Below are 8,800 nucleotides of genomic sequence, written 5' to 3' on the forward strand. Positions count from 1 at the left end.
TACTCGGTCGAGTATAGGTGATACTCGGCCGAGTAGCCTCTGCTAGGTCGAGTAAACCATCCTATAAGGTGTATGTAATAAGTCTGATCCATCACCCATTCATCCCTACAGTCTGTCTTGGTCAACAGGGTCGGTCAACAGAGTCCTTGAATATCCTGGGTATTACATAACCACTATCACTGTCACTCGTTACCACCGTCACCTACCCTAATGCTACCACCACCGCGCCTCGCAAACCACCGCCACAACGTTGACCTTCACCATCGTCCTAACGCAACACTGAAGTTCGCGCCTTCTTTCATCTCTTTATCGAGGTACTGTGTTTTCATATATTGTTTAATACAATTGATTTCATAAAATGAATAATCATATCAGTTCTCCATATCAATTCTTCATTTAATACATATTGCTAATATCCCCAATCCCCTTAATCTTCTCCTTCATACGTGTGAAAATGTTTATCTTGCTTAATTTATCAAGCTTTCTTACTGCGCGCTCTTTTATAGGACGGTTTTATAGTAAGATTAACATGAAACGGACCCTTATAATGGAAAATTGTTGGATTATTTTAATTTCAATATAATTTGGGAACCTCTACTGTTTTCTTTGTGGGTCGTCTCACTGAGCAAAATTATCGCAAACCCAGTAAACCCAATGATGATTAGTTCTTGTTTCCACTAAAAAAACTTGACTTGTTTTGCTGTTTTCGGCTGATCAGTATTTAACACATTTTTTCGTTTACTTTGTATTTCACACTGATGGTTATCAAATAATAACTCGCAAGTGCACGATTTGTCGTTGTACACTTTTGAGGGTCGATCCCTGTGGACAGCGGGGGCCCACGGGGGCGCTTGGGAGGAAAAGAGAAACAAGCGTTTGCATTTTTTTATGGAGTCGCCACCAATTTTTATGGGAAATTGGAACCGTTCGAATACCTCGTGTCATGTCAAGACACAAAGTAGAAACATGAACACTAAGCAATCGTTACCCTTAGCATTCTATGTCTAGAATGACTCTCGTGGATGCCAATGAACACGGGTGTTCACAGATATCTGGAGTAAGGGGTGAGGGTACGTATTAGGAAGCTCTTTTGATCGAACACCTAATCCCGCCCGCCTCGATGGCGGCCTCTACTAATGATTAGGGAAGTTATTTATACTTGATATATCGTCGATTATATGCATGCAATGCAACATCCAAGTTTAATCCTAGCATGTGAGAATTAGACTAAGTCGGTTGACACGTAATTAGCATACAATTGGGTCGAAGTGGGATTTAATGCTTATTTACATGTGAAAACATACAAACAATAAAAGAAATACAATAATTATAAATTACAATAATGAAAATTACAATAATTACATTGGAATAGGCGATTTATGTCGAAAATACCTCTAAAACGGATAATTTGAGAAAAAGAGTAAAAGAACAAATTAACGAACAGGAATTAGCGTGATACTACGGATAATAGTTAGTTAATATGTAAACTAATTACACAACGTCAAGGCAGAAACGGAGTTCAGGGACAGAACTCGGCCAGAACAAAGCATCGTAGTGCCGTGTCCTTGGAATACGCGCAGCACATCACTGCGTCGCTCCTTCCTCGTTCCTTCGATTATGTGTGAAGCCGTAATTGCAAGCCGTTAATGTTAATTGGTGAATTTAATGATCGATTGATGATATTTACTCGGATAAAAGTGATTAGCATGTTATGTAACATATGAACGGGTCATGAAAACAGTAAAACATGAATAATACGGAATTAAACGAATTAACATGAGATGGATTAATTACAGGAGTAAAAAAATATTAACGAACTAAACAAATTAAATCAATTAATTAGGTTAGATACGATGGATTAATGACGAATATGTGATAGATATGACAAATAACAGATGAAAACTATATCAAAGACGAATTCCAGAAACCCAATATTGATGAACTGAATCTCTATAACCCGGAATTGAATTTAATGACGAAAACCCGCAAATATTGGATTATAAGGGATTTAAGTCGGATTTGTGATGATTAAAACATGCTAATGATGATGATTATAATATACATGTGAATTATATGCTATCATGGTGAAGAATTAACAAACAAACGAAACAAAAGAAAGAAACTTGACGAATAACAGAGGACGAACGAAGAAGAAAGGAAGCGAGAATCAGCGGCCTCACGAAGAGGCGCAGCAGAATCGCGCTCCTTCAAGAGGCGCAGCAGATTCTTGCGTCCTTTCTCGACGGTTATCTCCGGAAATCCGTAAAAGAGGTTTTAAAGCATGGTTTTAGAAATCGGTTTTAATGGTATTTTCGACATAAACCTTACAATCGATTATACAATAAATAAAATACAATAAATAAATAAGGATTACGCCCTCAGACTTACATGTTGACGAAACGAGAAGGACTAAGATATCGATTAGTGATGCTCGACGCGAATGCAAAGAAAGTGCCCTCGTAAGAGGAAAACGATTAAGTTAATTAAGTTGATTGATGTGGAGTTGGTCAAATTGGTCGGTCATGCAAACGGGGAGGCTGGTACTCAGAAGGATTCGAGCTTACGTGGTCGAATGTTCAAGCACGTAGACGCCAAAAAGTAAGAACAAAGTCTAGAATGCAAAGGGAGAAGAGAAGGGCGGACACTCGCGTGAGAAATATCAGGAACGAAGGCTCCTATTTATACTAATCACGTGGAGGAATTAGGGTTTCGGAGACTCTTTGGAAGTGAATCTCGGAAAGATATAAAAAAGATACGAAAAATACGCAGAAAAGGACCTGGGAAGAGGCGCAGCGAGCCCACCTGCGTCTCTTGGAAAAGAGCGCGCAAAGACTGGCCGCGTCTGTTCCCAAGGGGTTTCCTCTGCGGAAGAAAGATTTCCGTGTTTGAGTTATGGTAGGACGGAAATAATTCGGTTTTCCTTAATATCTTATGTGAATATTACGGGAAATTGTTTACCAAAAGATAAAATTTATGAAATATGGAATAGAAATATCCGGAACATTCCAGAACATTCTGACTCGGGATTTAACGGTTATCAGAAAATGGAGACGGTTTTAGGCCCGGACTCCGAATGTACTCTAATTACTGTCAAAACGACCGTATCGGGACATAGATGACAACTAAGAGGTCGATATTAATATTTGAGCAATCACTTCACAATAATCTTATGAACTGTCACGAATCGTTCCGCGTACCAAACATGCGGCCCAATCATCACCGGGTGGTTTGCGAGAGGTGCAGAAATGAGGTATCTACAGAGCCCCCACTTTGACTGAGGCTTGGACAAGGCGAAAGTCAAAGTATAGCCATTAGGTCAATCGAAGATTACAACCTGACGACTATGGCGACGCGAGGCGGCTCAAGGGGTCTGAGCCAAGGACCTGTCGTCGGGAACATTTTAGAGTCTGTCGACTATCGGGGAGGGTCGTTTAAAGTCCATTAGACTACGTAAGGAAGCTCGCCAACCATAAGAAGAGATCATCCCTGAGATACTCCTGGGTGAAACGGAACTGAAGACGCTTCGGCAAAACTCTTTGGTCTGAAGATAACTTGGTGTCTGAAGGCATTAGGGGTCACAGGGATTACTTCTTAATACTTCTGAAGGCTAACTCTGAAGGATATCTCTCTCTAAAGGGAAGGACTGAAGGATAGTTCTCTCTAAAGGGAAGGCTGAAGGGGAAACGCGAAATATCGTGAGTAGCAGGACACAGGCGGGAACTGCTGAGAGAAAACTGCTTGGGTAGTCTTCGAGAAACAATTGCGAGTAGCAGGACACAAGCGGGAACTGCCGAGGGAAAATCTGCTTAGGTAGATGTTAATCCTCACGTCTTGAGAGGGACAGTACATTCGCTTACTCTCGCTGGAGACATGATCGGGAATTATTCTTCTTGTCATGAGAGGGAAAGTGTATCCGCTTACTCGCTGGAGACATAATGAAGGTGTATCGAATTCTGTGAAGGAATAAATGCTCGTTGCGACAAGCAAAAGGTTTTGGAAGGAATGAACAACGTGCAACAGTCTGCTGCTGGCTTGGAAATATGGGCTGGAACGAAGAAAAATCGTCAAACGGACCAAAAGAATAAAACAACATCGGGGAAGAGGCGCACCAAAGATGGGCCCACAAATAACGAACTCATAACGAACTTTTGAAAATCCGTATGGAGGGAACACAGGGAAGAGGCACAGCAAGAGCTGCGTCTCTTGGAAGAGGCGCAGCGCCTGCTGCGTCTATTCCCCAAAGTGTTCTTTCTGCGTAAAAACGCGATGAATCAGAGGTTTATGTTCATTTGTTCGAAACATAATTCACACAATTTCTCTCTCAAATCTTCACCATTTCCGCCAAGGTTTGATCCAAAAGCTTGAATTAAACATGACTAATCGAGTTATGTGTCTCATTCTTGCATTAATCATCCGTATTTGTCCAATTTTGAGCCGAAAAAATTAGGGTTTATGACCCATTTGATCGAAAATTTGGGGCTTTTCCCCCAAATGCATTTGCCTTGTCAAATTGACATTATAAATGGATAGTAGGTAGTATTAGGAACATAACCATGTATTTGTCTCGAATTTTTGTTGAGTTTTGAGCCCTTGAGGGAAATTTGAGATGGTTTCACAGCTAAACCGTAAATTGCTTCGAAAATAGCCTTAGGATTGCCCATTTGTGATGAAACTTGATATTTGGGATCCTTGAATGATGGGTAAACTTTATACCATCTCGGAATTTTGGTTTGTGACAGCTTTTTCAGGACACTTTTTTAGGGCATAATCGCCGTTATAACGAAATGCTGCCGAAATTTCGGCTCGAACCCGAGACTAGGCTTCAAATTAGGCTTGACTTGACCTAAATTACCACATGAGTGATCGGGTTGGTGGGAATATGACCAAGTATGGCAAGAAAAGAGCGATTTCAGGGCTTCCGAAGGCTCGAAAATCCCTTAACCAAGGCTTGTCGTCACGTGACGCGGCCTAAATTCGCTTTAATGTTGCAGGTGATGAGGCTTCTACTTCTGGGAGAGCTCCCATGGAGATAGACGTTGCTACTGTCGAGGAGGCTTTGGAGCAGGCCTTCACCGCTGCGGTGATGGCTGCTGGGGACGGGGTCCATGAGGAGGAGGAGGCCGTCGAGGAGGAGGAGGCCCCGAGACAGGCCAACGTCGGGCGAGGAGGTCGTCAGTTGAGAGGTGCTCCAGCGTGGGCTGAGACTTGGGAGAGCAGGCACCTGGTGTGGGCTGCAGAGGGTCACCTGTCCTACAGGACGGTGAAGAGTTTGGTAAATAGGAATTCACTACTCATTACTCATCCTCTTTCATTCATTTGTTCAAATTCCTTTCAAATTCTCATTCAAAACTAAAGATAGCTTTTGTTTCAAATCACAATAGGAGGCCGGGAACATCAGGTCGTTCTCGGGTTACACGACGGCGATGGAGCGCTACGAGCGGCTGTCGGCGGAGGAGCGGGCCATGATCGAGCGTGGAGCGTTCGGTCCTTTGGTGCAGGTCTGGAGGGACATCGCGAAGAGGAAGTTATGGGCTAACCTTAGCCTGGTCCGCGCTTTCTTGGACCGATTCTGGGATATGACCTCCACGTTCCACATGCCTTTCGGTGAGGTGGGAGTCACTCTGGAGGACTACGGCATGATTTCTGGTCTGCCGTGCGGGACCGAGGAGGTGGAGTGGCCAGAGACTGCCATGAGGGCGGATTCGGCCAAGGCGAGGAGACTGATCGGCTGGAACTTGTCGCCGAAGGGCTGTTACAGTGTCGGGTTTAATACCCGGTTCCTACGTTCGAGACTACTTTGCGGGGGAAGACCCGGCGCCGGTGACGATTGACGGGAGGGAGACGGCTCCTCCTCCTCCTGTCTGGTGAGCGAGAGGGCTCGTTTGTGGCTCTGGTGGTTTCTGTCTTCGATTTACCTCGGAGATAAGGGCGAGAGGCTGTCGACGAAGCTTCTTCCCTTCCTTTCTGACCTGAGTTCCCTAGGGCGTTGGGAGTGGGTCACTGCTGGTTTTGCGGTCCTCATTCGCTTCATGAGGGTTATGGTTCGTCCGGAGTTGATGGAGAAGGGGACTTCTCCTGATGCTGTCGGACCTGGACTACTGTTGGAGGTATGAACCTTCCTTTAGACCAAAGTAAATTCCTTTTCTTTATCAAATCACGAAAGATCGTCATTGATTATTCTGCTTTACTGGCGTGGGTGTACTCCTACTTCCCGAGCCTCGCGCCCAGGAGGACGGAGCCGCTGGAGAGGGCCTATCCCGTGGTGAGGGATTGGGTGATGTGCCGGACGAAGAGCAAGCGTTCTTCTCACAACGTCTACCGGCGGGACGTGAACGCCCTTCAGCTGAGCAGCGTGAGTATCTCACTTATATTCACCTGCTTCTTATATTTGCTTTTAATTAATCATGGGAATGATCCCTTTTATCTTGTCACAGTGGGTGCCCAGACCTTGGGCGGAGTACGCTGGAGCGCCTCCTTTCGTGGCTGAGGTCCTTCGGCCTAGGAGCTCGAGCCGACTGCTGTTGAGGACGTCGATGGGTCCTGTGTGGTACTTGGGCGAGCGCTTGGCTCGTCAGTGCTCTCGGGACGTGTTGACGGTTCCCATCGATCCTCCCAGGACGATGTTTAAGGAGCCTTCTGAGGCTGAGAGGGAGGCGGACTTGGCTGGTGCTAGTGGTGACGCTCTTCTTCTTCCTGGCGAGGACTACTCGGCGTTCCTTTACGGGAGGTTGGCGTACTGGCCGGTAGTGGTGAGCAGCTTTTACTTTTCCTCTTGATTTGATTTTGAGAATTATGATGAAAGATCATCGATTAACGAGAACCATCGGTCTTTGCAGGAGGTCGAGGCGGCGGGCATCGAGCCCCCAGAGTACCTCGAGACCCTCGAGTACACTGACGCGACTGGGAGGACGACGATCTCCGAGCTGCGTGACTTTGACGTAGCTGTGACGGATGCTGGCCTGGACGATTGGTAGCATCTGATTCGGAGGGTGAGCCTCTAACTTGTATAACTTTTGGGTAAGAACACATTTGATTGAGTTTGTTCAATTGTTGAGAATTTCTTTTTGAAAATGCAGGTTGCGCCGTCTCGGTTTGTGGCGTTGTGGAGGGTGGCCAACCGGCTGCGAGCTACTGCAGTCGAGGCACTTGTCGGCGGTCGAGGTCGTCAGGTATGAACCTTACACCTATTCCATTTTTTATTTTTGATTTTCTGATTTTGCTTGAATCGATTGACATGAGCCAATTTATTGTTTTTGAGGTGACCGTGAGTGGAGCGAGAGTTGATTGATCTCGGGAGGAGGCAGCTCGCTTGTTGAGGGAGCTCGAGGTTCGGGACGCCGAGATCGCCGTTCTTGCGGCGAGAGTTGCAGAGTTGGAGGGCGCCCAGCAGTAGTTTTGTGTAGCTTTTTTGTTTGTCGACCGTACTTTGTACATTTGTACATTTGGACATTGATTTTGAGCATTTTTTGGACTTTGTTTGGGGCTCGAGCCCCCAGTTTGTTGCATATTTCCTTTGTTTGGTGTATATACGACGGCCTGAGTGCCTTTGCTGCTGGGTTGTGTTGCTTGTATCTGCAGGTTAGTTTTGAACAGGTTTGGTAGATGACGGTTTACGCCGTCATGCTGCCGAAATTTACATAGAAAACACGCAAAACGTACACTTGTATATACATATGGCCTTAATTAGCGCAAAACGAGTGACTCAAAAGAATGCAAAAAATGCAAAAAATTTGCCGGGAATGACCAGACGGTAGGGAGGGTTACCCCCTAAAAAAAGAAAAGAAATCTATAAGTTAAAAATGTAGAAATGAAATTAAGAAATTGAAATTAATATAGAAATGTTGAGATTTGGTAAAATGTATGAATTAAATGAGAAATATTAAAAATGAAAAATGTTCTCTAAAATGATGAATTAAAATGAAAATTACGTCCCAAAATGAAAATATACAAATGTGATAAAATGGGAAAATGTCGATGTCGCCTCGAAATGCGTGCCCGTGAAATTAAGAAACCTAAAACATGGTAATCTTCTCGTATTTACCAAAATAATAACCCGTAGGAATAGGAAATTATTCGCCATGGAATTAGGAAAGATCCAACGCGGAAAATCACAGAAGTGAAGCTGGGGAAGAGGCGCAGCAGGAGCTGCGTCCCTTTGAAGAGGCGCAGCAGGTGCTGCGCCTGTTCCCAAGCTGTCCTGTTCTGACGGATTTTTGGAAACAGAAATTAGTATAAATAGAAGCGCGGATGGAGCTTTTATTCACATAATTCTTCCGTCTCTTCTTCGTCTATTTACATAAAATTCTCAAAAGAAATTTTTCATCATGAATACTTTGGAGATCCGCTTGAAGGAATGGACCAACGAATTTTCGAATATGGAGAAGCATGATATGGGTGCTTATAATTTTGGGTCTTTGTTGAGTTTAAAACTCATCAAGGTTGTTAAACCTTTCTTGGATGCTTGCCTTGACTACTGGGACCCGAATTATCATGTTTTTGCGTTCCCTGGAGGTGATATTTGTCCATTTCCTGAAGAAATTGCTGCTATTGGCGTGTGGGATCCTGAACACTTGCCTGCCATTCCTTCTACTTCGCAAGGGTACAAGAGCAAATTTAGAGACTTGCTTGGATTGACTAGACTTGAGGTGGACCGTCTAGTTACCTCGAAAGGCGTGAGAATGTTGGACTTCATAGATCGATTCATCACGTAGCCGACCCCACCGTTTCCCATGTTGCTAGGCGGAGGGCATTTGGCTTTTGCTTGTTGCATGTGTATGTCTTCCAAGGGCATGTTGATGAA

This window comes from Silene latifolia, chromosome Y (genome assembly GCF_048544455.1).
Source record: "Silene latifolia isolate original U9 population chromosome Y, ASM4854445v1, whole genome shotgun sequence".
In the NCBI taxonomy this organism is placed as follows: domain Eukaryota; kingdom Viridiplantae; phylum Streptophyta; class Magnoliopsida; order Caryophyllales; family Caryophyllaceae; genus Silene; species Silene latifolia.